The sequence below is a fragment of the Emydura macquarii genome, unplaced genomic scaffold (assembly GCF_026122565.2).
Source record: "Emydura macquarii macquarii isolate MOO-44397 ecotype Brisbane River unplaced genomic scaffold, CSIRO-AGI_Emac_v2 contig_1027, whole genome shotgun sequence".
NCBI lineage: Eukaryota > Metazoa > Chordata > Testudines > Chelidae > Emydura > Emydura macquarii.
In genome coordinates this window covers 12,942,808-12,951,849 of record NW_027131164.1, presented here as the reverse complement: position 1 = coordinate 12,951,849, position 9,042 = coordinate 12,942,808, and the positions used below count along the sequence as shown (strand labels likewise).

Sequence of the window (9,042 nt, the reverse complement as noted above, 5' to 3'; positions counted from 1 at the left end):
GAGAACATTTGGTTATGGCCCAAAATTCATTTTTGCTCATTCATGATGCTTATTTTATTAAACTTCTGGTATCGTCTACAATCTACGAGGTGCTTTGCAAGCACAGATTCTTTCCCTAAGAGCTTACAGTAACGGAAATCCTGTAGCTTGTTCTAATCAAACAAGCCTATGCTTTTACAGAAATGGCTTTGGCATACTCCCTTAGCCACAAAGGCAGTGGGAGAGACTGTCTCTCCCCCTGCTGACAGTAACAATGAGCAGTATTACTGAATGGTGCCTGTGGCCAGTAGGAATAAAGGGAACCCAGCTTCTTGTCTTACCACTTCATAGAGGTCTTGTGAGGCCTTCATCAGTGGTGGTCTGTAAAGCACTTTGAGATCCTTAGATGCAAGGCTCTATAGAAATGCCAAGTATTCTTATTGTCCTAGTATTTCTGTTTCCTTTTACAGAGTCTGGTATATATTGAGGTAACATCTCAATGCCCACATATATAACACATTAATGCCAATGGGAGATATGCATGTGTCTACAGTATGACTTGCGATAGAACAAGGAATGGATTCACAGAATGTTGATCCTCAAAAACCAAGTGTGTTTATTCCACTGCATTGATGTAAAGCTAAAAAAGAGGGACAGGAAATACGTGCAGCCAACACAGCTGCTCCCTCGTTCCAGCAACAAAATAACTGCAGAGGACGAAGTGAGAGACAAAAGGTCAGTGATTTAATCAGGAAGTGCTAAAACCGGGACAGAAATCACATTGTTTAAGGTTAGATGAATGATTAGAATTTTGCAGATTAGGGTGCGGTGTTGAGGAGTAGAAAAGATAATAACGGTTGTTAAATCCTTATGATCTTGTTTATGACACCTAATTATAAAAAATGAGGTAATAAATTATGTGTATTATAAACTCATCTATAGAATCACTTTTTATACTGACAAAGGAGCATTTTACAGCTGTATACATGAAGTAATTACTATAAATCAGTTTAATGCCCTGCAGCTTTAAACTGAATAGTTATACAGAAAATTTGACTTTTAACCTGTGCAGTCTTCGGCATTTGAGAGGAAATATGGTCTAGTGGATAAGCCAATTGGAGGGGGAGTTAGAAGACCTGGATTCTGTTCCTTACTCTGCCACTGACCTGCTGCATGACTTTGGACAAGTCACTTTCCTTCTATTTCCTTTCCCATCTCTTATCTGTTTTGTTTGTAAGTTCTTTGGGGCAGGGATGTGTAAGTACAGCACCTAGCATAGTGAGGCCCCAATCTCAGCTGGGCCTTCTGGTGCTACCTCCATACAAATAAAAATGCTAATAATCTTAATGATGTCGGAGTCAAGCACAACAGTTTTGTGATATCAGTTTCATGCACTGACTTAAGGAATGTTCCTACACTGAGGAATGTTCATGCTGTTTCAGAATGTTCAATATTTGAAGAATGCGCATTAAAGAATGTTCATACTTAACTGTAAATCAAAATTATGCTGCTAAAAGTTTAAGGCGTGTGTACCTGAGTAAAAGGTTTTGATCTGAGTTCATTTTCTCACATGGATAGCTGGGTGCTGAACGTGATATAAATATCCAGGGGCCAGAACTACGACTGGTGTAAACTGGCATAGCTCCATTGAAGTCAATGAAGCCACAGCATTTTACACCTGCCGAAGCTCTGGCCCTAGAGGTAGACAAAGTCCCAGTCAGATGTCTCACTAGAAACAAGCAACTGTATGAATTCTGTGTTTAACAATATCTTTAACTGTCTTGTTGCTTCCCCATATTTCAGTAATAACAGTTGTTGTTACTTAGTACTTACTATAGTGTATACACAGCACTCTTCTCAAGTTGAGGCCAAAGCATATAGAACATGTACATTGACCAGGTCCATGGAGGTGACTCCATTGCAATGCAGAGATATGCACAAGTGAAACAAGAAATGGATCCCCCCTCCTAAAAAGTTTCACCCGAGCACGTGTAAGTCTTCAAGAAGGGCTCCATTGGACATGGCTACCACATACCAGTCTGGGTTATGGTACAACAAACTAAGTCTGCTAACTAGATTTTTTTGTGAGGAGTTTCTTTCATGTAAATTCAATGGTGATCAAGTTTGCTGGTGTCACTGTAGTTAGAAGAACAGTAAACACACTAGAAAACAGAACCAAACTGCAAAGTGATTTGGATAGATAACAATAATCAACCTCCAGAAGACATCAGAGAGCATACCACTGAGGTCTGAAGGGTGTGTATAGTTCTAAATGCATACTTTTGTCCACCAATCTGAATTAATTCCCAGCTTGAGGAGCTGGTGTAATTCCCAGTTTGAGGAGACATACTTGCACTCGTGCACTAAAAATAGAGTATAGCTGTGGCAACAGGAGAGGATAGCTGCTCGGAGCACATCCCCATCCAAGACACTGGGCACATAACTGGGGAGGCTAGCCCCTTGAGCTGCCGCAGCTATGCTTTTTAGAGTGCTAGCTCGATGAGAGTTAGTGCGGATATGTCTCCTTGAACTGAAAATTATCCCTTCACCTCAAAGCGTAGACATACCCAGAGTCTCTACCTAAAGAAGTAAGGCCCTGCCAATACAATGGTCTCCTTGCAGGTAGGTCTACCACTGCCATCTCTTGCAATGTTTTCATAAGCCTCATGATATTTGCTGCTTTTTTTAAAGCCCCAGCTCCTGGAGTCATGTGATTACATGAGCCTCTCAGCTTTCACTTAACAATAAAAGTAAGTGTCTAGCCCTCATAGTTGCAGGGAAAGGTTTGAAACAGCGCACCCTAAGGGCTCAAAAACCAGAAGCCAAATAAAAAATAGCCAATATTTATTATTTTTAAAAAATCTCATGATTTTTTAAGACAATCTCATGATTTTTGGGGCCTCATTCATGAGTTTTGACTGCTTGGAGTTGGCGACGCTGCAGACCCTTGTGCCCACGAGAACTCATAGCTCTGTTGAGGTCTAATTCTGCTTAGTTTTCAATATATTATTAATGATTTAGCCTTTTAGCCCTTGCCAGTGAACCCTGATCCTGGAAATTCACACACTAATAATTGCATTGAAGCCTATGATTTGCCACATGTTCAGAGCAGGAGAGAGCCCAAGGAAGGGCTCTTCACAACAACTCAGAATGTTGTCTTAGCAACAGCAGCATTACTTCTGAAAGAAGGAAATAGATTTTTGTTTTGTTTTTGTTCTGCATCTATTCCAGCAGGACTTCCCTCAAAAAGCTTTTTAAAGTTTAAAATGAGAATCCAATTAGCTCATCAGACAAGGTTTTCCCAGACAGGGCTGGCCCTAGACCAAATGGTGACCCAGGCAAGAAGCGCCTTTGGTGCGCCCCCCCATTTGTTAAACTTTACTTTTTATTGCATTTGTAGCCAATTTCATGGCTTTGATGCATGATTTGCATGCATGATTTACCCCTGTCATGTAAGACAATAAATTTGCACGCTAGGATCTGTAAATCTCCATTTATTCATGCCATATATAAGCAAATACAAAAATCGTTTCCTTTAAGCTTTTAGAAACTTTTAAGAGTAACAGTAATGTACTAACATCAAGAAATTGAACAGTGCACCAACACTGGTTGGGCCAGTGTTAAATAGTGTTACAGTAGGTGACAGTCTTAGAATGTGAACCCTAGTCCTTTAGTTCAAAATGTCACTTGTCTTGCCTTTGCCCTTGTGAAGCACAGAGTCAGAGAGATCCAAAAACTGGCCAATGGCCTTTTCAAGTGATAAAATAACAAGCGATGTCCATCTCTCATCAGTCATCGTCGATGGAAGATATGTTTTAATGAGCCTGAGCTTCGAAAAGCTGCGCTCACCACTCGCGGCTGTGACCAGCAGCGTGAGCAGAATCCTCAAAGCTATCCACACGTTAGGAAAAGTGTCCTTCAGCTCTGCATCATGAATGAACTGGAGAACTTGGAGTGGAGAGTGCTTCCCATGTGGCAAAATGTGACAGATGTTGTCCAGTTCAAATAGAGGTCTTTATCATTGAGGTCTGAGCTTGCCCACTGAAGGTCCGTACAATTGTTGAAGAGTGTTTCCCTGTCCGCGCCATCTTACTAAGGTCTTACAACCCCTCCCCAATTCTTTTCATGGTGCTTCATTCGTCTGAACCTTTCTTCAATAGACACTTGAGCAGTGTGAATGAGGGAGCAAAAAACTCCCTCTTGAATTTTTCTTTCGAGCTTCCCATCACCTCATCTCTACCCTCGTAACCAAACTGTCTCTTCTTCTGATGAATACGAGTTTCCTTGAAGACAGACTCAACTCTTAAGTTTTCTGCTGTTTCTTTGGCACTACCCCAAGCCCAGTGCCCACCAAACCCGGCACCGCAGGCAGTTGCCTGGATTGCCTGCCCCTAAATCCAGCCCTGCTCACAGATTAGGCTAAAAGGCAGTGAGTTTAGAGGGCATTTTAAGTAGCATAACAGCACAGTCTTTAAAGGGTTTGTGAATGCAAAAAATCTACCGTGAATAAAATGTAACCAACAAAGTGCCTAATAAAGATCAATGGGCTTTTCGTGATTAAAAAAACATTTACTAGCTTGTTACCTAAGGAGGAGCAGTGAATGTGGAATAACTGTAACAGAGTAAAAGGGTTTGTATAGTCTACAGATTTTCCAAGTCTGATTTTATTGGAAGTGAGATATTTTCAAGCTTTGTTCAAGGGAAATGTTTCAGAATTGTATATTGCTCTTGATCCAGAAGGAAAAGTTCACTTCTGAGTTATAAGCAGTCCACTCCCTAAAATATTATACTGTAAAAGCAACCAAAGAACTGTTTACTGCCGTGATGATGATGAATAATCATATAAAATGTTATATCTTCCTAATAAGTTATATTACCTGATTTAAAGGGACTCACAAAGGATTTATTGGATGGGCTTTTATCTTTTTGTATGTTTTAAGATGTAAAACGATAGTCTGAAATGTCTCTCTCTTATTTTTAAAGGCGGAAGAAAGGACTCTGACTATTTACTGTAGAAAAATAAGGAATGTCAAGTCTTGTCTTCTCTGGTTTTGCTGTAGGACTCCTTGAAGTTCTTTTGAGGATATTTTGGTCTGACTTCAACAAAGCACATACTTAACATTGTGGTCTGAATTGTCCTGTGGATTGCAGCTGTCAATAATTGTTCATATATTGAAATTTCGTCATTAATGCAGCTAGGGCTTGATTCATTAAATGCTCAGAAAATTAGGACTAAAGCTTCAATCTGGCCTTGGAAGCTGACTGGGAGTCAGGGGAGGGATCTGATCATGAGCCTGATGTGCCCATGGCAGCCTACACCATGAAGAAGGCAGGCAGCTGAATTCTGTATCAGATATCACATGTAAATTGTGATTATTCTTCATGTCATCGTTATTTGTATATGTCAATGTCCGGACTGTTAGAGTGACTTTGCTTTATTTTTGATCTACCTCCTCAAAGCCTACATATGAGCTGTTACTCTCTACTCATAAGAAATGTGGGAATACAAATTCTGTGTTTCCAGCCAAAAAAAGAAAATGGAATGAAGGACTCAGCAGGGAACACACTTCTGAGCAGTTGCTGCCCCTTGTGGCAGCCAGTTGTGTGAGATAAATAAACTGCCTTTCTGGTAGAAAAAAATAATCTGTACAATCCATTGGAGTGGCCAGCTGTACACCAGTTGATTGGCTTGAAAAAACTAATATGTTTGGGGCACTTAGAGGTTCGGGGTCTAATTTATCTCTAATGTTCATTGAGTTCCCTGGAATTAATTCACAATGAGGAATTTGGCCCCTGTGCATTTTTGATTGTGGCACATATAACATCTTTTATACTTGAGCCCATGGACAACTACACAGTGAAAGTGAAGAACTTTACTATAAGGAACCATGATTATATTTCTGTATTGTGAAAGGATCAGGAACCTGATCAGTTACTGATTGTGATGTTAAAATCTCAGTAATAGACCCATGCTGATTCCATGCTGCTTAGTAAACTTCTGAAGCCCATTTGTGGAATTCTGCAATGCAGATGTAAATCATTATTGAATTGCTGCTGCAGACTTGCTAACTCACAGACTGGGATCTGCTATTAGTGTGCTCAGGAATCGACACAACTCTCATTCGATAATGACAGAAAGGCTTTAATTACTATACTTATAAACATATAAAATGAGCCCCCAAACCAAAAGTCCAGTATATTTTAGCTGCAAAAGCAATTATCCTCACCAATGCAGGCAAGAGGCGGCAATGGTCTCTTAGCAGCTTCCCCCGAGAGTCTGGATCGTGGTCTCAGAAGGCAGCTGGGCAGGCTGGCAGTTCTTGTCAGTTTCTTGTCAAGAGTGATTCTTTACTCTTGAAGCTTGCCTGCTTTGCTTATTTCCATTGCTTCTCTTTTATATTCTTCAATCCAATGTTTTTCAAAGAATTTTGGTAATTTACATGAGTAAACCCAGGAATTTCAGAGAACAGTACAAGAGAGAGAGAGACCCATGTGCTTTACTTAGTGAAAAGGGTGATAGCCACCTAGATGTGTTGTTTAGTTTCAGTGTTCCACCCGTCAAACAAAGGGGTATTGGGGTTGTTGTGATTAAATTGAGCAATACCTGGGCTGGCATCCAGCCATTAGCTTTGATCATAAGGTATTTTGAAAGGTCTGGAGCCATGGAGGCCTAGCACGCCTGGCATTTAACACATTTCTGTTTACTGCATAGATGAGTTACTCCCAGAGGATAAATTCATTAGGGAAAATGGTCCAGACAGAGAGGCAATTAATAAACAGTTATCTTAATGAAATACCAGACATACTTTGAGAATAGAAAGACAGCATGGGTGTGTTGCAATGAGAAACAATCACCTCTTTTCAAAAGGGACTCCAGCCACCATTTCACATACTCTGCAATATGCAACTTATTTGGTACAATTTGGTAGCTTAATTTTATAAGTAGGCCCAGCCTAGCTGAAATTTCATGGTCTACAACTAAAGAGCAGAGTTGAAATGTATTCATCTTGGCTTTTAGGGACACAGTGAAGACAGCTGGAAATAGACTAGACAAACTGAGTCACTAGTATATTGAAAATATTGTTAGTGCAATAAGGGATATGTTGGATTTAAATCCTTTTTATTAGCACTGTCATATGATAATAGCAGAAACACATTATTAAAAGGTATTTTCTCCTCCCAGCATGGGGGTTGGTGGTGGTAACAGAAAATGTTGTGTACCTCTTTATTTTCCCAATCACTGAATCTTTCAGGGAGAGGAAAGGCGATTGAAGCTATCTGGGGTCTTTCTCTCCTCCTCCCACACACTAGGGATCTCTGAAGTATACATTACTCCTCTTAACACTAACGGGAATGACCATCAAGGGGAGAATTAGCCCCCCAAGGCTGTATCAGTACTGCCATTACAAATAAACTCCTCCATTCTCCGATGCTTATAGCCCATCGTTATTATTCAGCTATTAGTTCTCCGGGTCTTTAGGTCAAAAAACTATAAGAGAAGTAAGTCCTGGCTCTCTTGAAGCAGTGGGATTCTTGCCATTAACATCAGTGCAGCCAGGATTTCACCCTTTGGATTTAAGTACCACATCAGATGTTGATTAGGAATGCCAAGGGAATTTCTAGGTCTAGGAGACACTATGTTATGGTGAAAGGTGCTAATGACTACCTGTAGGGGCCAGGAGGAGTGGCCTCTTTCAGAGATTGACGGCGAGGGAGGGCCAAACCCCCTCTGGGAGGGTGGAACCCCAGAAGGTCACCCCAACCTGACCGGAAGCGGAGAGGCAGGACAGGCAGTATAAAGGGCAGGCCTTCCAGCTCAGCTGGAAGAAGGCAGCCAAGGGAGAAGGATGTTTCTCCCTTGGTGCTGGGGCCTGGGCCTGACTGCTACCCTGAGGAGAGGCTGTCAGGGCTGCCCACTGGCTGGGGCCCTAAGGATCTGCCGGAACTACCGGAGCCCTGCGAGCCAGAGGAGAGCCCTGGGTCATGCGACCTGGAGGAGCTGCCCTCCATGGATAGCCCCGAGGAACTGCCGAACCTGCAGCCAATTGATGAGGCTGAAGGGTTGTGGAACCTCCCCCTGGCAGAGTACCCCGATGAGATGGAGGGTGACTTAGGAGACAAGTTACTACAGGGATAGGGGGGAAGGAAGGAACCCAGGGAAGCCAGACACCTGTCTGGCTGTGTTATGGCCTATCGCTGAATCAGTGCGTTTTAGCTGGAGCCCCGCTGACTCAGTGACGGGAAACCCCATCAATGCCAGGGCCCTGGGCTGGGAACAGTGGAGTTGGGTGGGCCTGCGTCCTCCTCCCCCCTTCTTACCCTGACCTTGGGGTGATTGCCCCACCTAGTGCTAGAGATTTGTGACTCTGCCTGCCTGAGGACTGAGGCTGCAAACTGCTTGTGTGCTCTGCCAAGGGCTATAGACTTCTCCCCTTTGTCTGCCCGCCCTGCCTAAGGGCAGGGCTTTCGACTATTTGCTTGTCCTTCCTAGGGCTGCTGCCCATTTACCCCGTTGGGCTCTGACCCGCCGGAGAGCCTGGGTCGTGAATTGTTTGCTCACCCTACCAAGGGCTAGAGACTGCTCCACTTTACCAGCCCTGCCTTGCCCAAGAGCCTGGGCGGTGCACTGGTTGCTTGCCCTGCGGAGGGCTCGAGCCTGCCCCCCTTTGTCTGTCCGCCCTGCCCAAGGGCCTGGGCTTTGAACTGTGGGCTCGCCCTGCAGAGGGCTAGCAGCCTCCTACCTGGCCTGCCCGATCCTGATTGCGGATTCGGGCCCCAACCTACTGGATCGCCCCGCCTGAGGGTTGGCGGGGGGCCCGGGACGGTGGGATTGCCCAGCGGGCCAAAGAGGAGAGGAACTGCTAACTTCCCCCCTTTTTGCTAGAACTCCCCACAGGGCATAGGGGCCGGGAGGTGTGGCCTCCCTCGGAGATTGACGGTGAGGGAGGGCCACCACCCACACCAAGGAACGTTTACACTGCCATCAAGTGGTTCTTTGATCCAAAGACTGTCACAGATTTGTTAAAGCCCCTGGGTGTGCTAATCCCCCTTTTTCAGGCTCAG

At 43.5% G+C, this 9,042-nt stretch overlaps 1 long non-coding RNA gene across 1 annotated transcript; it reads left to right on the top strand.

The window, feature by feature from the left end:
• The first annotated feature begins 264 nt into the window (after window positions 1–264).
• LOC137150832 (uncharacterized) lies at window positions 265–5,304 on the top strand. Its single transcript, XR_010919083.1, has 2 exons — window positions 265–714; window positions 4,963–5,304. It is a non-coding gene; the product is annotated as an uncharacterized lncRNA (long non-coding RNA).
• The last annotated feature ends 3,738 nt before the right edge of the window (window positions 5,305–9,042 follow it).